At 35.4% G+C, this 5,000-nt stretch overlaps 1 protein-coding gene across 3 annotated transcripts in view; it reads right to left on the bottom strand.

Moving 5' to 3' along the window:
- LOC123750938 (fibroblast growth factor receptor-like 1) overlaps positions 1-4,834 on the bottom strand; it is a 51,012-nt gene extending 46,178 nt beyond the window's left edge. For 2 of the 3 annotated variants that reach the window (XM_069324354.1, XM_069324356.1), the window contains exon 1: positions 4,263-4,834. The gene's annotated coding sequence lies outside the window, so the exon portion shown is untranslated. The remainder of the gene's footprint in view (positions 1-4,262) is intronic. The other variant, XM_069324355.1, reaches the window with a different exon arrangement.
- Between the last annotated feature and the right edge of the window lie 166 nt (positions 4,835-5,000).

Below are 5,000 nucleotides of genomic sequence, written 5' to 3'. Positions count from 1 at the left end.
TTCCATCTCATTTTGACCTAATGACAGAGCTCATGTGTTAGCCAAACAATTTGCCATCATAAAATAAGTTGGCTTTAACCATGCTGGGGCCCTGACGGCTGAGTGGACAGCGCTCGGGATTTGTAGTCCTGAGATTCAGGGTTCGATCCCCGGTAGAGACGGAAACAAATGGACAGAGTTTCTTTCACCCTGATGTGTTTGTTCACCTAGCAGTAAATAGGTACCTAGGAGTTAGACAGCTGCTACGAGCTGCTTCCTGGGGATGTGTAACAAAAAGGAGGCCTGGTCGAGGACCGGGCCGCAGGGACGCTAGGCCCCGAAATCATCTCAAGATATGATTGCATTGTCTATAAGCAACCAGAGAACACCAAGAATATTATCACAACCTTGAAGATAAAAGGAAAATGTAGATATAAGGAAAATGGAAATCCACACTACCAGTTTCAAGCCATTCCCTTGAAGGCCTTGAAGATCCATCATCTTATCTATCATCATACTATCATGCAAGGACAACCATGCAATGGATATGGATTATCCATTTAAAATCAGCAGACTCCTACATGCTGCTACTGCTCTGCTTAAACTCGGTTTTAAGTATCTCTGCGAAGTGGCACATAACCTGCTGATGTAGACCTGACCAAATATAACCTGTCAGCAAAATTATTTGCACATTACGCGTCGATGTGCATGAAAGTGATGTGAGTCCAGAGACAGCTCTGTAAACAAATACTCACGAAATGTGTAAATATTCCGTTCAAAATTATCTACTTCCAGAAAATTGTGCCAAATATCCACAATCTGGTGATTGTATGCAGTAAATATGGGTGATTGTAACCTTTCCGTCGTCGCCCACTATGTGGTAAGGGGAGGGGAGGGGGGGTGTGAATGTATTTTACAAACAAATACAATTACGAAACTTTTTTTCTTGGCAAATGTAAGTTGCTTAGCTTAAGCAACTAATTTACCTAGCAGTAAATAGGTACTCAGGAGTTAGTCAGCTGTCACGGGCTGCTTCCTGGGGGTGGAGGCCTGGTCGAGGACCGGGCCGCGGGGACACTAAAAAGCCCCGAAATCATCTCAAGATAACCTCAAGATAGCACTGTACTTGCAATCGTTCACACGAACCCATTGTCAATATATGCATTAAACTGTGCAATCAGCTCGTTATTATTGATGAAACTGGCTGAGCTAAATGAATTCTAGGGTTCAGTTCCTGAGCCCTAATATATATGCCTGTGTAACCTGCCACCCGCAGGATGGGTATAGGGTGAACAATAACCAATGACGGCGATGAATCACAATAAAGTGGCTAAAGTATGTTGACCAGACCACACACTAGAAGGTGAAGGGACGACGACGTTTTGACCATTCTAAATCGACTTGAGAATGGTCCAGGACGGACCGAAACGTTGTCGTCCCTTCACCCTCTAGTGTGTGGTCTGGTCAACAATAATCAATGAACTAAGTTGATTCAAATTGTGTTTGGATTCTAAAGGTGATTTTTGGGTTCATTCTAAATGAGGTACTACAAAAACTGCAATTTTTCTGTATGATACAGTTTTATATTTAGTGATTAATACAACCTTACGTTTACTGTATAATACAGCTTCATATTTACTGTTTGTATCACCTATGTATTTATATGATACAGCTTTATATTTAGTGATTAATACAACCTTACGTTTACTGTATAATACAGCTTCATATTTACTGTTTGTATCACCTATGTATTTGTATGTTACAGCTTTATATTTAGTGATTAATACAACCTTACGTTTACTGTATAATACAGCTTCATATTTACTGTTTGTATCACCTATGTATTTGTATGTTACAGCTTTATATTTAGTGATTAATACAACCTTACGTTTACTGTATAATACAGCTTCATATTTACTGTTTGTATCACCTATGTATTTGTATGTTACAGCTTTATATTTAGTGATTAATACAACCTTACGTTTACTGTATAATACAGCTTCATATTTACTGTTTGTATCACCTATGTATTTGTATGATACAGCTTTATATTTAGTGATTAATACAACCTTACGTTTACTGTATAATACAGCTTCATATTTACTGTTTGTATCACCTATGTATTTGTATGATACAGCTTTATATTTAGTGATTAATACAACCTTACGTTTACTGTATAATACAGCTTCATATTTACTGTTTGTATCACCTATGTATTTGTATGATACAGCTTTATATTTAGTGATTAATACAACCTTACGTTTACTGTATAATACAGCTTCATATTTACTGTTTGTATCACCTATGTATTTGTATGATACAGCTTTATATTTAGTGATTAATACAACCTTACGTTTACTGTATAATACAGCTTCATATTTACTGTTTGTATCACCTATGTATTTGTATGATACAGCTTTATATTTAGTGATTAATACAACCTTACGTTTACTGTATAATACAGCTTCATATTTACTGTTTGTATCACCTATGTATTTGTATGTTACAGGTTTATATTTACTGTTTGTATCACCTATGTATTTGTATGATACAGTTTTATATTTAGTGATTAATACAACCTTACGTTTACTGTATAATACAGCTTCATATTTACTGTTTGTATCACCTATGTATTTGTATGTTACAGGTTTATATCTACTGTTTTCAACAACCTACCTTCATCTACACCAATTCCAAATCTACTTGCCTCTTCAACAAGTCAACAGAACTATCTACATCACCAATAGTACAAGGAACTACCCTCAAAAAGAACCTTTATGCAGGAAACTACCTGTGTCAAAAATAATTCAGTGAACTACTGTTTTTGAACAAAAATAATTCAGTGAACTAATGTTCTTGAACACAAATAATTCAGTGACCTACTGTTCTTGAACAAAAATAATTCAGTGAACTACTGTTCTTGAACAAAAATAATTCAGTGAACTAATGTTCTTGAACACAAATAATTCAGTGACCTACTGTTCTTGAACAAAAATAATTCAGTGAACTACTGTTCTTGAACACAAATAATTCAGTGAACTAATGTTCTTGAACACAAATAATTCAGTGACCTACTGTTCTTGAACAAAAATAATTCAGTGAACTACTGTTCTTGAACACAAATAATTCAGTGACCTACTGTTCTTGAACAAAAATAATTCAGTGAACTACTGTTCTTGAACAAAAATAATTCAGTGAACTAATGTTCTTGAACACAAATAATTCAGTGACCTACTGTTCTTGAACAAAAATAATTCAGTGAACTACTGTTCTTGAACACAAATAATTCAGTGACCTACTGTTCTTGAACAAAAATAATTCAGTGAACTACTGTTCTTGAACAAAAATAATTCAGTGAACTAATGTTCTTGAACACAAATAATTCAGTGACCTACTGTTCTTGAACAAAAATAATTCAGTGAACTTCTGTTCTTGAACAAAAATAATTCAGTGACCTACTGTTTTTTAACAAAAATAATTCAGTGAACTACTGTTCTTGAACAAAAATAATTCAGTGACCTACTGTTTTTTAACAAAAATAATTCAGTGAACTACAGTTTTTGAACAAAAATAATTCAGTGAACTACTGTTTTTGAACAAAAATAATTCAGTGAATTACTGATTTTGAGCAAAAATAATTCAGAGAACTACTGATTTTGAGCAAAAATAATTCAGAAAACTACTGATTTTGAGCAAAAATAATTCAGAGAACTACTGATTTTGAACAAAATAATTCAGTGACCCACTGATTTTGAACAAAAATAATTCACTGACCTGATTTTTGAACAAAAATAATTCACTGACCTACTGTTTTTAAACAAAAATAACTCACTGACCTACCGTTTTTGACAACAATACAAGATCCTACATTCAACCACATCATTAAAATAAAATTCCAGTATCAACAGCAATGCAGGAAACTACCTCGATAAGCAACAATGCAAGAAACCAACGGTCATCAACATCAATGCATTAAACTGCATACAGCAACATCAATGCAAAATACTACTTGCACCCTCAGCAATGCAATACATGACTACCTTCATCAACACCATGAATTTGATTATCAATCATAAGCCCAGTCATTGGGTGATCGATCGTGTCTCAAGATGCAACAGCTTAATCGCTGTGCTTGCAAGATTGAGAAGTTCTATAGAGGAAGATGTTTCTTGATCTGATTGATTACCTGCTGAGATGAATTTGCAACATCTGATTACTTGATGAGTTGAATATGCTACAATTAACTGATTATCTTTTGAAATTAATTTGCAACAACTGTTTACCTGTAAAGATGAATATGTTAGAATTGATTTCCTGTGGAACTGAATGCACGAGAATTGATTATCCGTGGAGATGGAGAGACGAGATGAGGCTTGAACTGAGTACCCGTCGAGATGAAGATGCAGAATCCACAGATAATAGGTTCTCTAATGCTGCTTCGTAAATCCACTCAATTCTGACGATAAATTATCTCTATTGCTCAGCACCAAATATTAACTTTTTGCTATCATCCAGTGTGAGAAAAACAATCCAGAATTTCTTTTTTGCAGTTAAGTATTAACATTCGTAATTCAGCCATATAGTTAACTCCGAAATTTAATATGATTCAAAACACGAAAACTTCATATATATATTTTTGATGCGTTTTACTTTTCGATACAGAGATCAAAATTATTCACGTGGAATTTTATGCACTTTTTAAAACCACACAAGAAGAAGTTAACAAAGCAAAGTTGTTAATTAAGACAGTGCTCGTATCCGGGTTCAAGATTACCACTCCAGGTCCTCGAAATGTCAACAGGACGGGACCTCCCAGTATCGGGAGCTCAGCACGGAGGTGTTCACACCATCACCATCTAGGGCGCACTGAGCGCTCTCGCCCCAGTACCTAGCCTCTATCCCCCTCTCTGCCAGCCTACTCTATCCCGCGCTCTTTTCCAAAACATTTGCTAATCAACATTTTTTTACTCAATTTCCACTCCAGCCCCCCATTTTCTTTCCGTGGTAGATTTCACCGCTTC

This window comes from Procambarus clarkii, chromosome 14, assembly GCF_040958095.1.
Source record: "Procambarus clarkii isolate CNS0578487 chromosome 14, FALCON_Pclarkii_2.0, whole genome shotgun sequence".
NCBI lineage: Eukaryota > Metazoa > Arthropoda > Malacostraca > Decapoda > Cambaridae > Procambarus > Procambarus clarkii.
The sequence above is the reverse complement of the archived record's forward strand: the minus strand, read 5'-3'. Positions and strand labels throughout refer to the sequence as shown.